At 38.6% G+C, this 21098-nt stretch overlaps 1 protein-coding gene and 1 pseudogene across 1 annotated transcript in view; one reads left to right on the top strand and one right to left on the bottom strand.

Moving 5' to 3' along the window:
* Positions 1-21098, bottom strand: part of Nkain3 (sodium/potassium transporting ATPase interacting 3) — a 651800-nt gene that overhangs the window by 429899 nt on the left and 200803 nt on the right. The window lies entirely within an intron of this gene.
* On the top strand, positions 2297-5880 carry LOC110292336 (protein TFG pseudogene; annotated as a pseudogene).

Here is a 21098-nt window from a genome sequence, read left to right as displayed (position 1 = left end):
CTCATTATGATTATAGAATGTGTTTTACTATTATTAACTTTGGATGTATTTGTGTTATTGGCTTTGATGAAAAAGATTTGATTTAATTCTGTTTAGAGTAATTGTAATCCAAGCAGAGGTTTAAAATTGTCTAGGCTCATCTCTTGAGTTCCAAAGGAGTAGGCAGAGAAGTGGAACATGAATGCTTCAAAAGCAGCTGCACAGAGACAGAATGGAAGTTGAAACAGTAATGCTTGGTGTGTTAGAAAGTGTAGAGTTAGAGGCAGGCAATAAGGTGAGTCAAAAGTAGTTGACCGATTGTCCTAATAACCAAATATAACAGTTTAAAGGTCAATAGGGAGCTTGAGGAGAAATGGCATCTATAGTGCTATTGAATAATCTAAACCAGAACTTCTCCGCCATACAAGATTACATGGTAATCCCGACTATATATCTTTTTTACTCCTAAGGCAAAATTGGTTGTTGAAATTCTGTACCTGTGATGGCAGTGTGCAGACATAAACTAGATATAGTCATACACATGTATACAAATTTGGAAATGTTCTTTTAAAAAAAAGAACAAAGTAAAAGAAAAAGGAAGACCTGAATCCATAAATGAAGGTAAGTCCATTCGCCTTCATTTTTTCTGACTCAGTTCCTTCACTAATAGATAGTCCCAGTCTTAATGATAACAAACATGAGTTTTCTAGCTACTCAATTATAGCTGACAATGTGAAAATCTCAGGTTGCAGAAATGAGAAAACTACATTCCTTAATGAAGGAATCTCATGCAATGATAAATATGTAAGTTCATAGAACCCAAAGACTGTCCAATGTAGTCTTGTGCCTTAATATTTGGCTCAAACTCAGTTTTAGTGAGGCTAGCACAGGGCTGATTTGGTTCTCTTTTAAATATGGAGGGCCTTCTCTTAACTGGAATTGGTTTAATAGAATGCTTTTTAAAAGCATGATGGAATATTTAATACAGTTCAATTAAAAAAGAAGTCTGAAACCAAACTGGAGCTGATAGGCAGGACAACAGACAAAAGAATGGCCAAAGGAGAGCAATCTATTTGTTTTCCCAAAAGGTAGACCTTTATTTTAAATGGAACTGTCTGCAGAGCTATGAGCCTATTATGACTTCTCCATGAGCTTATCAAGAAAATGCAAGGCATTCCTAAAAGTCAGCTCCACCAGACATTTCTTCCACAACCATACAACCATGTATTGCTAAGACAATCCCATCACTTTTCTGGTTTAAGACAGAGACAATGTTTTACTTTTTAGCAATGTTAATTCTTTCCTCCCCTAAAGTGATACATTTTTATAAATGGAAACTAATGAATTTCTTATTTTTTTTCTAAGCAGCAATCCAAAGAGTTCAGTTACGATAAAAACCACAAACTTTCACCTTAAAACAGAAGAAACATAACCTGTTTTCCAGGTTACCGACACTTTAATGGCAGTTTTATCATTAAGAAAATGTTTTTCCATTTTCCTTCTTTTTGTGGCAAGACCTGGACTTCAAAACCTTCTTATTTGTGAGGCTGCTTATGTATTCAGGGACGGCATTGTGCTCCAGACCTCATAGCCATTAAATAGATCAAGCATTGTTGTGATTAAGAGACTAGAGAGTCCTTCAGGAGCCACCCGGAGCACAGCCAGCAGAGATGATCTACATGCTTTCCCCTGTGCACAGGACTCTGCTTGCCTTCCTGAAGAGGCTTGCCAGTCCAAGGAACACCCAAATTAAGTTCCTCTCCACTAATCTCTTGCATGTCAGATCCACCAGGGACAGAATCAGGAGAGGTGAACTATATGGGGCTACATGTGGTCCTTGAGCACCATAGTCTAGCCCATGGCTTTGCCTGCCTTCCAGAGGAGGACTATGGAGCAACAGGAACATTTAGATCCACCTGGGTCAAAAAAAAAAAAAAAAAAAAAAGCATGCTCTATTGTATAGAAAGTTTTATTGTCAGCCCCACATCTTTACATGCCTCTTCAGGTTACATCCTGACTGGCATCAGGACCATCCAGCCAACACCAGGATAACCTGATGGCTAGAGATCAGCATAGGAACACAGTCAACAAAAGCAAAGGCAGTATCATACCACCCAGCTAACCTACTACAGGAAAGCCCTGGGCATAGCCAAAGCACAAGATGACAAATCCAATCTTATACAGCTAATAGAAATTTTTAAAAGGAAATTATTAAATCTCTTAATGAAATACAGTATAATACAATCAAACAGGTAAAGGAAATGAATAAAACTGTTCAAGACCCGAAAAGAGAAATGGAGAAAACACAGTCTTGGAGATGGAATCTCCAAGGAATCTTGGAGATGGAAACCTAGGTAAGTTTACAGGAACTTCAGACTCAAGCATAACAAAGAGAGTACAATATATGAAAGACAGAGTCTCAGGCAAACAAGATATAATTTTTAAATCAATTTATCAGTCAAAGAAAATGTTAAATCTAAAATGTTCATGACACAAAACATGATTGAAATCTGGTACAATATAAAAAAAGACCAAACCTAAGGATAATAGTAACAGAAGAAGAAAGATACTCCCAATTCCAAGGTCCAGAAAATATTTTCAACAAAATCATAGAACAAAATTTCCCCAACCTAAATAAGGTGATGCCTGTAAACATACAAGAGATTTGTAGAACAACAAATAGATTGGACCAGAGAAGAAAACCATCCAGCCACATAGTGATCAGATCACTTAATGTACATAACAAAGGAAGATATTAAAAGCAGCAAGAGAAAAATGCAAAGTAAAATATAAAGTTAGAGCTATCAGAATTATGTGAACTTTTCAATTGAGACTCTAAAAGCCAGAATGACCTGGGCAGATAACTTGCAGACTCTAAGAGACCACAGATGTCTGCCTAGACTACTATACAAAGCAAAACTGTCAACGACTACAGATGAAAACAAACCAACAATAAAGATATTCCATGACAGTCAAATTTAAACCCATAAATCCAGCCCTACAGAAGATACTAGAAGAAAAACAACAACAACAACAACAACAACAACAACAACAACAACAAACCTCCAAACTGAACAGGTTAACTATACCCAAGAAAACACATGAAGTAAATAACTCCACATCAGCAAAACAAGAGAAGCTAAGTACACACACACACACACACACACACACACACACACATACACACACACATATGCACATTAACCCCACTATCATCAAATAACAAGAATTAACAATCATTAATGATTTATATTTTTCAAAATTAATGGATTTAATTTCCTAATAAAATAAACAGGCTAAAAGAATGGATGGAAAAACAGGATCCATCATTCTGCTGCATTAAAAAAAAAAAAAAAAAAAAAAACAACCAAAAAACAAAAAACATATCTCAGTGACAAAGATAGACACAACCTCAGAAGATAATGCTGGAAAAAAAGGTTTTCCAAGAAAGGGACTCATGAAGCAACTTCAAAAGACATTCTCTATATAATAAAATAAACTTTCAACCAAAATCAATCAAATGATATTGGAAAGGTAACTTCATAAATATCAAAGATAAAATGAGTAAAGAAAATGTGGTACATTTACACAATGGTATACTATTGAGTTTTTCTTTACAGGGGTGGTTGAGACAGGGTTTCTCTGTAGCCTGGGCTGTCCTGGAACTCATTTTGTAGACCAGGCTGGCCTGGAAGTAAGAAATCTGCCTGCCTCTGCCTACCAAGTGCTGAGATTAAAAACACGTGCCACCAATAAAAGAACATCATGAAAACTGTAGAATTGATGCACTTAGAAAACATCTTGCTGAGTGAGGTAAACCGGACCTAGAAAGATAGGAATGATATGTATTCACTTATAAGTGGATATTAGCCATAAGGTACGGGATAACCATCTTATAATACACACTCTCTAAAACAACTAAGTAGTAAGGAGGGTCGAAGGGAGGATGCTTGATTCTCATTTAGAGGGGAAATAAAATAGATATCGAAGATGGAGTGAGGGAGGAAACTAGGTGTGAGAGGGGATGGGGAGGAGAAGGGTGGCGGTTAGGAGTGTGGATAGCTGAGGGAAAGAAGACTGAGAAAGAGAATGGAAATCGGTGTGGGAGGGGAATCTCTGGGACAAGCTGATCTGGAACAGGAGAGACTCCTGAGATTCTATGGGGTGACCCTAGCTGGGACTTATAGCCGGAGGAAATATGTAGATGGAATGGCTACATCCTATAGTTAGATAGGACTTCTAGTGGGGGGAGGAGGATACCAACCTACCTATAGAACATTTGACCCAAAATTTGTTCTGTGTATAAGATGTGGAAGGATAAAGATGGGGCAGAAATAGAGGGAACAGTCAACCAATGACTGGCCCAACTTAATACTATCCCATGGGAGAGAGCCAAACCCAGACACTTTGCTATGCTTGCAGACGGGAGAGATGCAGAGATCCACAGCAAAACATTAGTAGGAGACCAGGAAGCCTTGTACAAAAAGTGTGGGGTGGGGTGGGGGTGGGGGACCCCGGCTGTTGCTAGGCTTGTTGGGTGTGTGCGATTCCCAGTGAGGCTCAGTGGATGGTGGCCAGGCAGACGTGGGCTGGAAGCCTCCCTGAGACACCGAGGGAGCCCACAGTGGCCTCACAGCGGCTGGATCAGCTGAGGCGGCAAGCGGGTCTTTTCCCCTAGAGTTGTATATATGGAGCATCCTGGACTCCACACTGAACAGACAGTTGGACCTAAGTGGGAAGTTGATTATCAAAGCTCAACTTAGGGAAGATATCCGAGGACTTCCCATTCATAATGAAGACATTATTTATGATGACTTAGTGCTAATGATGCAGCGAGTATTCAAAGGAAAGCTTCTAAGCAACGATGAAGTTACAATAAAGTATAAGGATGAAGATGGAGCTCTTATAACAATTTTTGATAGTTCTGATCTTTCCTTTGCAATTCAGTGTAGTAGAATACTGAAACTGACATTATTTGTTAATGGCCAGCCAAGACCCCTTGAATCAAGTCAGGTGAAATATCTTCGTCCAGAACTGACAGAACTTCGAAATAAAGTGAATCGCTTATTGGACACCTTAGAGCCACCTGGAGAACCTGGACCTTCCACCAGTATTCCTGAAAATGATACTGTGGATGGTAGGGAAGAAAAGCCTGCTGCTTTGGGTTCTTCTGGGAAACAGTCAACTCAGGTTATGGCAGCAAGTATGTCAGCTTGATCCTCTGAAAAACCAAGATGAAATCAACAAAAATGTCATGTCAGCATTTGGATTAACAGATGACCAGGTTTCAGGCCCACCCAGTGCTCCTACAGAAGTCCGCTCCGGAACGCCTGACAGCATTGCTTCTTCCTCCTCAGCAGCACACCCAGCAGCAGTTCAGCCACAGCAACCTCCCTAGACAGGAGCTCAGACACAAGCAGGTCAAATTGAAGGTCAGATGGACCAGCAGTTCCAGCAGCAGGCTGGCTACAGTGCCCAGCAGCCTCAGGCCCCTCCTCAGCAGTAAGGCAGTACTCAGCTAGTTACAACCAGCAGATTGGACCCCCATCAACCCTAGGAGTTCCAGGGATATGGCCAACAACCAACTTCCCAGGCACCAGCTCCTGCTTTTTCTGGCCTGCCACAACTGCCTGCTCAACTACCACAGCAGTACCAGGCAAACACTTACCCTCCACAAACTTAGACTACCCAAACATAGCAATCTGCTAACTATACTCTTCCCCCTGGCTCTCAGCCTGGAATGGCTGAGAAAGCCAACCTGGTGCTTACCAACCAAAACCAGGTTTTAGGCCATCTCCTGCAAGTACCATGACCCCTCCTTCCAGTGGGGCTAACCCTTATGCTTATAACCGTCCTCTTTTTGGTTAGGGCCATGCCCAACCTGGACCTGGTTATCAATAAGGAAGTTCAGCCACACTAATAATGATGGCTGATTGCCTCCCAAAAGACTATATAATACTATTTTGTTTCAATTTGTATTGTATTGAAGTTTAAAAATTTAAAAAGCAGAGTTTTTTTTATGATATCATTGTTGCTGTTAATTGAAAATATAATTTACCAGAATATAGACACAAAAAGACCAAAATGAATATTGTTTCCTCCCCTGCTTAAAACTGTAGGCACTTCCTAATTATTTTGGAACACTACTCTTACATGAGTGTAAAATGATTGGCTTTCTAGTTTCCCAGAGAATATTAAAAAGCTAAGCTAAGGTATAGCCATCACACTTGGCTATTTACTGTTAGCATGATATACTAAAATTAGAGCCCTCTGAGAAGATGACTAGACATTATGTATAAAATGTAACATTGATAGGCTAATAAAGGTGATTGAATAAAAAGAAAAGTGTGTGGGGGAGGATTGAGAGAGCTGGAAGGTTCAAGTACACCATAAAAGACCTAGAGTAAACTAACCTGAGCTCTTGGGGGCTTACTTAGACTGAACCACCAACCAATGAGAATGTCTGGGCTAGACTTAGCCCCTACACATATATAGCATATATTCAGCTTGGACTTTTGGTGTTCCCCAGCAATTGGAGAAGGAGCTAGCTCTAATCCTGTTGCCTGCCATTGAATCCCTTTCTCCTAGCTCGGCTGCCTTGGCTGCCTTCAGTGGGAGAGCATGCACTTAGTCCTGCAGAAACTCGATGTGACAGGATGTGTTGGTACCCATGGAGAGCCTCCCTTGATCTGAGGTGAAAAGGAGGTGGAGTGGGAAATGGGATGAGAAGAGGGTACTGGGAGGAAAGGAAGACGTGATCAGGATATAAAGTGAATAAATAATAAGAAAGAATAAGACAAGCTATCTTTATGAAATGCAAATAACATATACAGTAACTGGTAAGTTGGTAGGGAAACCTAAACAAAAGTTTTCTCACTTTGTAACCAGCTATTAGATCAGTACTTATGATATGCATTTTGGGCATCTCCATTTTAAGTTTCATGGACCATTACTAGCCAGTGTTCTCAGATCTTAATATGATAACTGCTAAGCTTCTAAATAAACACTGAAAACTTACACAGCCTTTTTAAATTTCCTCTATCTTAATAGAACTTCTTGGAAAGTTGATTACTATTTGAGATGCCCCTGCTTACCCACCATTACAAAGTCAAGCTATTGCAATCTGACTTCTATACTCAGAATACAAACAAACAAACAAACAGAAATTACACCATCAAAAGCAGTTTCATTATGGCCATTGGTAGTCCCTTGATGAACAATGTTGTCACTAATTTTCATTATCATTTTCATTTTATATGTTCTTGAGGTTAGTTAGCATTACTGCCATTATCTTATTTGAAGCAGCCACATACTCCATCTTTTCTTGGAACTTATTTATGGACATTTCTTTTTCTTCATGCAGAATAATTTCTCATATACTCCAGAGCACCAAACCTGCTCTTTCCTTATCCTATATATCTTTGATTCATGAAAAATGGGCTGATTTTGCTCAGAAATGATTCTTGAAATGAGGCTTGTACTTCCTAATGTGACACCAATAATAAGCAACTCTCCTCAGCATGGTGTTATTTCCACTTTCCTCACCCTCTTCTAGAATGACACCTTTTCTGCTTCCTCTATTTCTACACTTTTTAGAACTTTTAAATTTTATCTTGGCTACAGTGAATGGTAATGCCTATTAATGTCAGTGCACATCCAAAGGATACCATTATCATTTGTCTCTGCAGGAAATAAGGAAACTAGAAGACACTAAAAGAAAAAGATTGAAATTCTTTCAAATGAGAATGAGTATGAATTCAGAGTTTCCATACTTGGCACCTCCAAAATAGCTTAGTTCTGAACATACAGGATTAAAACTTGGCCTGTGCAAAAGAGCAGAGGCCACATGGAGAAAGGTTAACGCAACTACTGACCATTGACCGATAAAATCTATTTATAGTTTACCTCTAATTTGTGTTATCTGTTATGTAAAGAAAACCACAGAATTGTTTAGGGAGTATTTCTACGGAGTTAGTACTATTAGATTTATAATTCATATCTACACAGAAACTTGGAAGCTGATCTGTTAGTATAATTATTATCTGGCCACTAATTATTTAACCTTCCTTGGAACAATGGATAGAAAATTATGAGTATTAACAGACATCCTACACTCACTAAAGATGGTTGTTCATTGGTTCTGACTCTCAGAAAGACACTGAGGAAATGGAAGTTGGTAGACTGTTGAGAATCTATTGTCCCATGAGACATCGAAACTTTTTTCTTTCGTCTCCTTCTCCTTCTCATCTTCCTCCCCTTCTTTTTCTCTTCCTTCTTCTACCTCCTCCTCCCTCTTCTTTTTCCTTCTTCATTGTTATTTATTACCATTATTATTAATTTTCAGATAAGATCTCACTATATCACTGTGGCTAGTTCAGAACTAACTGTGTAGACCAGGCAAGCCTCAAATTCTTAGAAATCCACAAGTACTTGCGTTCTAAGTGCTAGATTTCAAGCTGTGCATCAATATGTCTGTCACTAATTATTTTTTTAGATTTCTTTGTTTTTATTTAATATGCATGAGTGTGCCTGTACATACGTGCACTACATCTGTGCAGTTCCCACAAAGCCAGATGATGGCATTGGAACCCCAGGTACTGGAGTTACAGATGATGGTGAGGCACCATGTAGATATTGAGAACTGAACCATGTCCTTTGCAAAAGCAGAAAGTGCTCTTACCACAAATCTATCTCACCAGACTATTTGTCTTCTTATGATAAAAGACACAAACTGCTGTTTGTATTGAAAGCTACAAGGCTTGAACCCAGGGACAGTCTGGTCTCAACTTTGCCTTTAATGTCTTTCAACTAACTGATTCAGGACCAGGTAGGTTGAAATCAAACAGTTATAGATAGATGTCTATCATATCTTCAAACAATGATATAGCACTTCCTAGCTTCATGCTGGGTAGCAATGTATGGGAAACTTTCTAAATTAATTGACACATCAAATGAACATTTGTGAATACTGTTCCTATTTTCATATGATAAAAACACATGGCAACTTATTCTGTTTTAAAATTATTAATATATGTTAAAATGTTTTCCTCCAAATTTGGATATGCATATTAAACATAAAATGAAAGATATATTTGATTTACCCAGGGACATTTCTAGGAAGACAATGGTGTTGGGTGTGAAACTGGACATCTTTGTTCTGGCACACTCTTGACAGTACACTTACATAGTAATTGTTACTCCATTTTTTAATAAGAGTCATAAAAAATGATATGAGAACTTCCCAAGGTCACAAAGTTTTGTCTTAGATAATTCTTATAGCATATATTAAGCACCACATATTAAGCAGTTGGTTTATTGATTGCCTCATTGATATTTGCTATAATTGAAGAACATAATTAACATAAAGGGTAAAGACATCTCTTTTAAATATGCTGTGTTTCAGAACTGGAGTACTGACTCAGCACTTAAGACCACCCACTGCTTTTGCAGAGACCTGGGTTCTGTTCTGCACCCACACGGTGCACATATAATTTTTTGTCATCATTTAAAAATTTTTATGCCTAAAACTTACCCATAGCAGAGTTTGACTTTGAAAAACCTCTCTTATCCAAATAGAATCAAGGTCTATTAGAGTTCGGCAATACAAAAGCTACCAGATACCTTTAGAGTTTTCATTCATTTTCAGACACATTCCTGTATGGTGTATAAAAGATAGTTGATCATACCTATAATATATATGTATATGCATATATATGTATATGTATATGCATATACATACATGCTATTTGATCATAAGCTAAGGTTTTTACTTAACATATATTATGAGAAAATTACTTTATGACATTCAAATATACCTTGGACATGTATGTGGCTAACCTTATATAATAAAAAGAGTAAAAATAAGAGACAGTGATTATTGTACATGTAGCATAATTGCATGTTCTAATGATATGTGGCTGATCAGTGTCATAGCCATATTATGAGTCTCTCCAGACTTAGTTTTCAACCCTACCAGAGAGCTACCTACCTTTCTGATTAATGCCTCCTTAGATACAGTTATTCCACAGACTCAGCAATGTTTTCTTGTTTGATTTATTCAGTTTATTCTATTGTTCCTTTCCTTTCTATTGGGTACAGCTCTTCAGACATCTTTCTCTTTCTACTGATTTCAGGTTTGGATAAAGCTAAAGGTTTGGATGAGGAAATGTTCCAGGAAATGTAAGTAGAACAGAACGTTCGGTAGGCAGTGAGGCACCCTGCCCTGTACCTCCTATATACATGAATTCATTCATTTCAGATGCAAGGATGTAAAGATGGAAGAAAATTTACCTTTCAAAGAGCTAATTGTTTAAATAATACTGCAAATATAATAATAAAAGATACATTTACTATTATTTCAAGGCTCAGAATTAGATAATGAAGGAATACCTTCATGGCATATGACCAGAATACCTTGATGAAGGCACCAAGATGTAGGTGGAGACAGGAATATTAGCAGAGTATTGATATTCTTTATTGTGCATACATGGAAAAAACAGATAAAAGTTGTGTGCTTGAAATGTTAAAAGGCTGAATAAAAACATAACCTGTTTGCCAAATTGATTATCTGGCATTCTCTGTAGCTAGTGTTCTCACTCAATAGTGATTCCACTTAAAAAATATTATACTTATCTCATAAAAAAATACAGATTAGATTTTAAGGCAAAACATTGTGAACAACACAACAGACATTAACCCCTCAATGACCCAGTTGCCTTCTTAGAAATATAATGAGCTCTCAATATGAAATTCTCACACTCATGTAGACCATCACAGCTCTGGGGAGATATTCGATACAATTTTGAGGGTATACTGCCCCAATCTCTATTGCTATTTATTACCTGTAGCTGTCAATGACATTGGCCTGTGTGCATCTATCACAAAGAATGCTGATGCTAAGGTAGATTCATGCAATAGATTCACCAGACTCATTAGACAAGCGTCCTCTGCAGGGGTTACAATTCATTTGGTTATCACATATTTGATGATTATATTTAGCAATACAATCATAAAAGAGTCTTGAGAAAAAATAAAATTTCAAATGAAAAGATCATTCATCTACTAAAGTAGCACCATCACTATGAACCCAACATGGAATTCAACCTCGGTTTCTTTGTCATAACCTCTGCAATGAGGGTGAAAATACACAGTGCTGTCTTTGCATATTTAAAAGGGGAAAACTTCTTCCAGTTCGGAAACTTCTTCAAGAATATCAATGTCCACATTCTCTTTTTCCTAGCCTCAGTGTATTTTCTTTCCCAAAGTGACACCACCCAAAAGCAGTGCCGCTCTGTTTCAGCGGGCAGCTTCTTGATTACAAGGCAAGTGTATATTATCTCAGTTTCTCGGCATCACAGTTGAGTTTGTTATCCATGCTGTCTGTCTGCTTAGTGCTTTCAGATAGTTGGCTCTTTGCTGAAAAGACTGGAAATGATGCACATGGGCAGCAACACAGCAGGAAGTATTATTAAGAGCAAAACACATGTACATGTTATGCATACACTGTCAAAAGAAGCAGATCATTCAACTGCGCGTGCTGAGGGGCTCCAGTTATTCTTTGGGGGTCTCTTTATGAAGCTCAAGAGGAAAAAGCTGGTTGCTATAAGGATAGTTTGAGTTTTCCACTGTTTTGTTTGATAGATGGGTTATGTAAGCCTTTCTTCACTATATATCTCCATTGTTATGATTGCTTTGATTTTATTCATATGAATGCCCAATAATGTACAGGAATAGAAGGTAGATAGCAGATTCTCTTAAATAGTTCATTGAGAGGACCCAGCTTATCATACTGCAAATGCACTGAAATGAGTCTGAGTCAGACTGGCTCTCTGTTTCAAACTCCAGACATATCTGTAAACTCTGAATGCCGGACCTAAAGCTTTACTACAGAGCAATTGTGATAAAAACTGCATGGTACTGGTATAGTGACAGACAAATAGACCAATGGAATAGAATTGAAGACCCAGAAATGAACCCACACACCTATGGTCACTTGATCTTCGACAAGGGAACTAAAAACATCCAGTGGAAGAAAGACAGCATTTTCAACAAATGGTGCTGGCACAACTGGTTGTTAACATGTAGAAGAATGCGAATCGATCCATTCCTATCTCTTTGTACTAAGGTCAAGTCTAAGTGGATCAAGGAACTTCACATAAAACCAGAGACACTGAAACTTATAGAGGAGAAAGTGGGGAAAAGCCTTGAAGATATGGGCACAGGGGAAAAATTCCTGAATAGAACAGTAATGGCTTGTGCTGAAAGATCGAGAATTGACAAGTGGGACCTCATGAAACTGCAAAGCTTCTGCAAGGCTAAAGACACCATCAATAAGACAAAAAAACCACCAACAGATTGGGAAAGGATCTTCACCTATCCTAAATCAGATAAGGGACTAATATCCAATATATATAAAGAACTCAAGAAGGTGGACTCCAGAAAGTCAAATAACCCCATTAAAAAATGGGGCTCAGAACTGAACAAAGAATTCTCACCTGAGGAATACCGAATGGCAGAGAAGCACCTGAAAAAATGTTCAACATCCTTAATCATCAGGGAAATGCAAATCAAAACAACCCTGAGATTCCACCTCACACCAGTCAGAATGGCTAAGATCAAAAATTCAGGTGACAGCAGATGCTGGCGAGGATGTGGAGAAAGAGGAACACTCCTCCATTGTTGGTGGGATTGCAAGCTTACAACCACTCTGGAAATCAGTTTGGCGGTTCCTCAGAAAATTGGACATAGTACTACCAGAGGATCCAGCAATACCTCTCCTGGGCATATATCCAGAAGATGTCCCAACCAGTAAAAAGGACACATGCTCCACTATGTTCATAGCAGCCCTATTTATAATAGCCAGAAGCTGGAAAGAACCCAGATGTCCCTCAACAGAGGAATGGATACAGAAATTATGGTACATTTACACAATGGAGTACTACTCAGCTATTAAAAAGAATGAATTTATGAAATTCCTAGCCAAATGGATGGACCTGGAGGGCATCATCTTGAGTGAAGTAACACAATCACAAAAGAACTCACACAATATGTATTCACTGATAAGTGGATATTAGCCCAAAACTTAGGATACCCAAGATATGAGATACAATTTGCTAAACGCATGAAACTCAAGAAGAATGAAGACCAAAGTGTGGACACTGTGCCCCTTCTTAGAATTGGGAACAAAACACCCAGGGAAGGAGTTACAGAGACAAAGTTCGTAGCTGTGATGAAAGGATGGACCATTTAGAGACTGCCGTATCCAGGGATCCATCCCATAATCAGCTTCTAAACGCTGACACCATTGCATACACTAGCAAGATTTTGCTGAAAGGACCCAAATATAGCTGTCTCTTGTGAGATGATGCCGGGGCCTAGCAAACACAGGAGTGGATGTTCACAGTCAGCTATTGGATGTATCACAGGGCTCCCAATGGAGAAGCTAGAGAAAGTACCCAAGGAGCTAAAGGGATCTGCAACCCTATTGTTGGAACAACATGATGTACTAACCAGAACCCCGGAGCTCTTGTCTCTAGCTGCATATGTATCGAAAGATGGTCTAGTTGGCCATCAATGGAAAGAGAGGCCCATTGGACTTGCAAACTTTATATGCCCCAATATAGGGGAATGCCAGGGCCAAAAGAATGGGAATGGGTGGGTAGGGAAGTGGGGGGCGCTTGGGGGACTTTTGGGATAACATTGGAAATGTAATTGAGGAAAATATGTAACAAAAATATTAAAAATTAAAAAAAAAGAAATGGTATATTATAAAGTAACAAGAAACCTGTCTCATTGCTTAAAGCAAAACAATCCTCAGGCAGATTGATGCAGTTGGCAGTAGTGGTGGCGATTTTGTTGATGAACTTGGCTAAATGAATTTGTGTTAAATTCAAGCCAAGCAGATTCCCTAGTTGCTAAGTAATCCCTATGCTTGCCTGCCTCAGTTTTTGAATCTCAACCCAGGGAACTTTCTGAGGCCTCTCTCCTTAAGATGCATCAATACCAGTGGCTTTTTGAGCTGTGAAAGAAGCCAGCTCATCTACACATTCAGGATAATTAATACTTTGGGAAGCAATTTATGTGCTTAGGTCCCTATTTTGATTATTGTGGACTCTTATTAGCATTCCATCACAGTCAGAGGTCTCCTTGAAAGAAAGAAAAATTAAAATGTGTCAAAAGCTTATGTGAGTAAGGAAGACTTGCTCTGGATGAGATTATCAATTCTGTCAATGTGCTTGTTCTCCTTTCAATTCACTGTGAGCTAACTAAACAACACCAGGGAACTATCTGATGTGTATGTATATAATCCTCATTTTAAATATTCTAGCTCTTTATTTCTAGCATTTTTTTAGTTTGCAGTTTTCCATCAGAAACGACAAACCAGAACAGCAAAGAGTGCACAATGAAATTGTTGCCAGTTTCTGGTTAGAAAACTTTGAAGCAGTTGCAAGCAGTAATAGGGATGGCAGGAAAAGCGCCCTAGGAAGATTAATAATGGCATTTTCACGTTTCCAATCCACAGGGAGTGTTAGAAGTATTCTCTATGTGTATTTAGGAAACTGCAATAAAGGTTATTACTTTTTCACATTGCCCTAGGTCATGACTCAGTGTTGGAAATCAAAGGCAAGTGAGGAAGATGATGTTCGACTCTACCCATGATTGGCACACTGGAAATGAAACTGTCTCTCGAGTTTAATTTGAGCACCTCTTTGAAATAGCATGGAAAAATATTACAGATACTTATTACATTCAGTATCTGAATACCAGATATTTGCTATAAGAAACATTTTCTTTTCAAATCTATATGACATGGTCATGAACTAAACAAGTAGCAAATTAATAATTTTTAAAAAAATATTTTCTCATGTTTGAGCTGCACATATTGGACACATTGAGACCATTTTCCCTTGCCTGGATATGTACTTCCGGTTCATAACCTCTCTGAGAGTGCACACCCCACCATTCTCATCAGAATAGCCCCTTATCTCATTTATTCAATCTTCTTCATTGGCTCCTTTATTTTGCATCTTAAATATTGAAATGTTTCCCTTGTTCTGTAAATGTTTCTTTCCTGTTCAATTTGTCTTAGATAACTTTATCTTTTATTAAAGCTTTAGTGGGTCACCAACATTTGCACAGATCTTCTTTTTCTTTTTGAGCCATGATTTGACACCTACAAGGACACTTTCATTTGTATTGCACAGAGTCAACCCAGAGCCTATAGCTCTTTTCTAATTAACATGGACTTAACATCATTTCTCAGACCTGCCACACCCATATCACATAAAGCACTTAATGTATTAACAATTCTCTGAGCACTCAAGCTGAAACACTTTTGAGATCTGTCTCTAAATCTCTCAAGTTGACCCCTAGAATCACTCTTAAATCCATTCCTTTTCCCTTCTTACCAGGATAATTAGACTATTTAGATGCAAATCTCTTTTCTCAGAATGAATCTTTGGATTCTTAACTGGTCTTCTTGGTTCATTTCCATCTTGCCACCCTCTGGACTTCTGCTAGTATTACCTGTGGAACACACATGCCTCCAAAATTCAGATGAACCACATTTACAAAATCAAGTCCTAACTTTAAGCTCAAAGTTCGAAATGTGAATAGTTTATGACCACCTCATACCCATTTTCAAATACAGGAGGATGCCTAAACATAGTGAACAAAGTACACACCTGCCAAATAAATATGTGAATGATTAGTTTTTAGCATGTTTTAGCATGCCTATGCTGTAAAAAAAATGTTTTCAATAAAATAAATGAAAATCATCTCATACATATTTTTTAAAAATTAAAGAGAACTCATGTTGTGTTCTGATGCATGATTGGTAGAAATGGCAAACACATGTCCTGTGCACCATGGATTTTCTCTGACACAATTACACATGATCCTCTCATTGCTCCTATTCCCTGGTTTGGAAAAGTGTAATGCAACAATGAATCTTCATTCTGGTTTCTTCTGAGGATCCAACCTGCAAAATTAAGACAAGGATAGAGCTAATACATAGGATGCAACCATGTTGTGAACACTATGTGTGAGAAGAGTAAACTTTGGAATAGTCCATACCATTCTTTTTTCTGCTCCACTGGACTGGGAATGGCCTTGTAGTCATGGTTAGTAAGGTATGATACAGCTCTTGGTGAATGAAGGGAAATGTAGAATTGGCATGTAAGGTAGTAGGGCAGATGACAATGATACACAGCAGGTTCTTTGTCCTTGGTGGAGAAGAAAAGCTGTTGCCACCATGCCCACAGTTCAGAAAATTTCTGGCCACAGTGGTAGGAATACTGAGATGCTGTCATACAAATTCCATCCCTAGTTTGTTGTGACGGAGTGTCCCATGATGTGCTGCAGAATTGGCTTGAATAAAAGTGATGGCCGGAGACCCAGGGTCCCACATTCTAGATCTTTAGTAGAAGAGAGTGGAGAGGAACTAATATTCAAAAGAACAAGGAAGGAGATAGGGACGTGTGTTTATTTTGAGGAATTAGCTGAAGTTCATTTCTAATTTGTGTCTGAGGGCCATAAAATCCTTTCTCTTTTTTATGAACCAGCTAGTCCTGGATCAGAAAGGTTGTGAGTGGAGATTTATGACTTACACCTAGAAAGTCTACCTCAATGTTAATGTAAAGTATGACACTGCTGTCTCTCAATGACAAAGCCTGACAAGGCTGCTTAGGACTGGTTTGGCAAGTTCTATATGAAGAGGGCAGGAAGAAATCAGCTGTAATTTTGGTGGCTTTTCTTTTAATATTTTACTGGGCTCAGTACATGAAATTCAAATTCTCTCAACATTGGTTTGTAAGGATCCTTTAAGACTTTTTCAAAGTGAGTAGTCATGGCCATGATCTTCTTCACCCACACAAAGAAAGACATAAAAAGAGAAGTCTAGCTCACATGTAAACACTTCTATATCATCCTACTAAAGGCTTATATAAAGCTAATTAACTAGACAAACCCAAGGGTTTGTGTACCCAGTTGAATTGACTGTGCCCAGCTGAAAAGGAAACTCAGCAATAAAGACCTATGGTAACTCCAGGAGCCAGATGACAATGTGAATTTATGTGCTGGAGTTTTCATTAAAAAGGTTCCAGAGTCACCATGTGAAAACCAGAATATCTACTGGATTGTCCAAGTTCATCTGTTACCAAACTTCTTCCGAATGTACCATGAACATACGTCTACCTCCCCAGTGTGTGGATGCAACAGCTCGACAGGGTGTACCCTGGGTGAAACTCAAGTTACCAAGGATCGTACTGCCTCCTTCTTAGAGAAAGCTTGACCACCAAGAGCCTTATGCCCATCCCCTTTGCTTTAGACTTGGCCTTGGCAGAATAAAGCTTTATGTGAAACTCATTGAGTGATGCTTTTCAAATATGCCTCCTATTGCTTGACTGCCTTTCTTTATGGAGACATAAAAAGTAGATATTAAAACATTCTTTAGCAAACAAATTTTAAGATGTAATGAAAAAGAAGACAAAGACAATGATGAGATAATTATCCTTGATTAGAGCAAAGCTTTGTGTAGGAACAGAAATTGTACATCAAGAAGCATTCACGGAGAGATGCAAACTCCTAACAAGAACTCTAGGCCCTGTAGTGTATTTGATAAAGAGAAACAGCAAAGATATTTTCTCTTGGGAGAGAAGCTGAGCTACATTAGACATTATAAAGGATTTAGTTGAAGGGTAGGGTAGTGAGTGTGCAAAGCCACCACATAAAGCAGATCTATTCAGTAAACATGTTCTGTGGTTTAAATAAATGGGAGCATCTGTTCAATGTACATAGTGATGTGCAAGTTGGGAAATTTTATAGTAGAAGATTTTGTCACATCCAATATTTGATCTCAATATGTATGATGGTTTCTTGGATTGTAGACACAATGACATGTGTTTTGTAGTCAGACTAAAGATAAAGTTATTTTTAGTCACTGGTTATTTCTACTAGTGTATAGACAGTTTTTTTTAAGTTCTCGTGTATATTTTCTTTATTTTAATCAGTAATTAAATCAAGAGATACTCAATGATGCTGTGCAACTCACTCCCTTTTTACTCATGAGGTATAAACACAAGAATACTTTAGCTCCAACCCTAGAGTTACATAAATATCTAGTTCAGTTGATAGAAATAATCAGTGTGCAATGTGGAAGTTTAATGATAGAGTTGTGTTCAAGTGTGTTTATTTCTGTACAAGATGGATATCAGAGAAACCCGAAGTTTTCTCAGCAAAAGCTGTGCCTGGAAGATGTCTTAAAGCATGAGTGAGAGTAAGACAAGTAGAAGTCATAGACAGGGGCTAAACTGTCCTTTGTATTCAAATGTTCCAACAGTTTTTACTAACAATTCAAAGGTTGAATAGCAGACTAAAAATAATTTGGAAACAATTTAATTGGTATTGAACATGTATAATTTTTTTTCAAGAACATATTTCACTCCCTTTACATGCTGATTGAAGCCCCTTCCATCCTCTCCTCCTAGTCCCACCTTTATAAGTCCTTTCCCCCATTATCCCCTCTTCCCCTTGGAGAAGTTGGCCCCTGGGTACAACCTCCTAAGCAGGATAAGGCACATCCTCTCTTGCTGAGGTCCAACTGCTAGGCAGTCCAGGTAGGGGAAAGGGATCTAGTGGCAGGCAACAGAGTCAGAGAGAGCCCCAGCTCTAATTATTAGGGCACCCACATGAAAACTAAACTGCACCTCTGTCACCAAATGTAGAGAATCTAGGTACAGCCAGTGCATGGTCTTTGGTTAGTGGTTGACTGTCACTATTCCCCAAAGGGTTTGATGTAGCAGTTACTTGTATATCACTAATAGTCATCATTAAAATGCTTAGGTGATGTCTTAGTTTGGGTTTCTATTCCTGCACAAACATCATGACCAAGAAGCAGTTGGGGAGGAAAGGGTTTATTTGCCTTACACTTCCATACTGCTGTTCATCACCCAGGAAGTCAGGACTGGAACTCAAGCAGGTCAGGAAGCAGGAGCTGATGCAGAGGCCATGGAGGGATGTTCTTTACTGGCTTGCCTCCTCTGGCTTGCTCAGCCTGCTCTCTTATAGAATCCAAGACTACCAGCCCAGAGATGGTCCTACCCACAAGGGGCCTTTCCCCCTTGATCACTAATAGAGAAAATGCCTTACAGTTGGATCTCATAGAGGCATTTCCTCAACTGAAGCTCCTTTCTCTGTGATAACTCCAGCTGTGTCAAGTTGACAGGAAACTAGCCAGTACAGATGATTTGAAGATAACAAAGGCATTTGAATAAAATAGGGCTCATTCCAATGGGAAATTTTGTAAGTTTAATCACCACATACCATACATAAAGGTAGCTGCCCATTTTGAGAAAATATCAAACAGTAGATAATATGTCAAAAATTTCCTAGCATGTTATATCCCTCCGAATTTATCATCACAGTGGTATAGTAATACAAAACCACATACCAAGATAACCAGAACTCATAGAGAGGGAACTTTGCTGAAATTCCCCACAATAGGGAGAGGGAACGTATAAAGCCCACATCCAGCAGGAAAACAGGGCATGAAGTAAGGGATGGAGTTGCCATCCCACAGTCACAACTTTGACCCATATTTTTTTCTGTCTGAAAGAATTACAGGGAAGGGGAATAGAACCTTCATAGGACCAAGGGCCTCTCCTCCCAGTGATGCCAGACAATGCTATCCTCTGCTACATATGCAGCAAGAGCCATGGGTCCCTCCATGTGTACTTGTTGATTGGTGGTTTAGTCCTTGGGAGCTTTCAGGGGTCTGGTTGGTTGATATTGTTGTTACCTGGAAAGGGGATAACATTTGAAATGTAAATCCATAAAATATTCAATAAAAATATTTTAGGGATGGAAATGGAGAGGATCCTGAGGAAAAGAAAGTCCAGTGACAGGCCCAAAGTGGGATCCAGTTCAAGGGAAGGTCCCAAGGCCTGACATTATTACTGTTATGGAATGCTCACAAAAAGGAATCTATCATGACTGCCCTCCAAAAGACCCAACAAGCAGCTGAAAGAGTCAGATGCAATTATTTGCATCCAACCAATGGACAGAAGCAGCTGACCCCTGTTGTTGAATTAGGAAAGGCTGAGGAGAATTTTTGATTTTTGATTTTTTGATTTTTGATTTTCTAGGAGGACCAGCATCTTAGTTTATCTGGACCCTTCAGATCTTTCAAACACTGGACCATGAAACAGACAGCATACACCAGATGATATGAGGCCCCTAACACACATACAGTAGAGGACTTCCAGGTCTGTGTTCATCCAGAGATGATGCACCTAACCCTCAAGAGACTTGAGGTCCCAGGGAGTTTAGGGTCAGGTGGGGTGGGGGATGGAGTTATCCCTGTGGAGATGGGGTGGGGTGGGGAGGAGGTGTGGGATGTGGAGCAATTGGAGGTGGATGGGGAGGGGTCGGGGAATGGAATATGGAGTATAAAACATGAATTATAAATAAAATAAAGTAAAAAAATAAATATAAAAAACAAAACAAAAAACAAACATGAAAACCACACACCAAAACACCAACATTGTTATAGTCTTGATATATTTTATTTACATGGTTCTCTTCACTAGTTATATTTACCAACAGCCTTTGCTCTTTTAATCTTTCCAGGATCTGATTCAATAATCTACACACCTTTAATTTCCTTACTAAAAGAGGTGAAATATGGGCTTTCTTCTCCAACATTTCAATATGTTTTCAATCTTGTGTTGGAAATGTTTTTCTCCTAGCACTAACTTCTTCTGATCTTGCCATAATAACTTGTCAGACAGGTTTTTCTGCTTTCTCCCAAAGTCTATAAGATATGACTCGTGCTGTTTTTAAAATTCTGCTGTTCTCCCTATGAAACACTTCTGTTTTTAATCTCTTAAACATCTTCAGTATCAGAAAGGCTGGTCACAAAACATGGTTATTTCCCTCTTTTCTCTTATTATATAACACACAGCAACAAACTATAGCACATCACTTTTAACTGTATCTGTCAATTTCCATATTTTGTTGGGTCTGCGAAAATATATTTCTGGGTATTTTAGCACTTTTTTTGGGGGGAGGAGCCTCTATTGTGGCCTTTACAATTCATAATCCATACATTTCAGGACACACAC

The sequence above is a fragment of the Mus caroli genome, unplaced genomic scaffold (genome assembly GCF_978045245.1).
Source record: "Mus caroli unplaced genomic scaffold, Mus_caroli_1 scaffold_6, whole genome shotgun sequence".
Lineage (NCBI taxonomy): Eukaryota > Metazoa > Chordata > Mammalia > Rodentia > Muridae > Mus > Mus caroli.
This window is presented reverse-complemented; position numbering and strand designations above follow the sequence as displayed.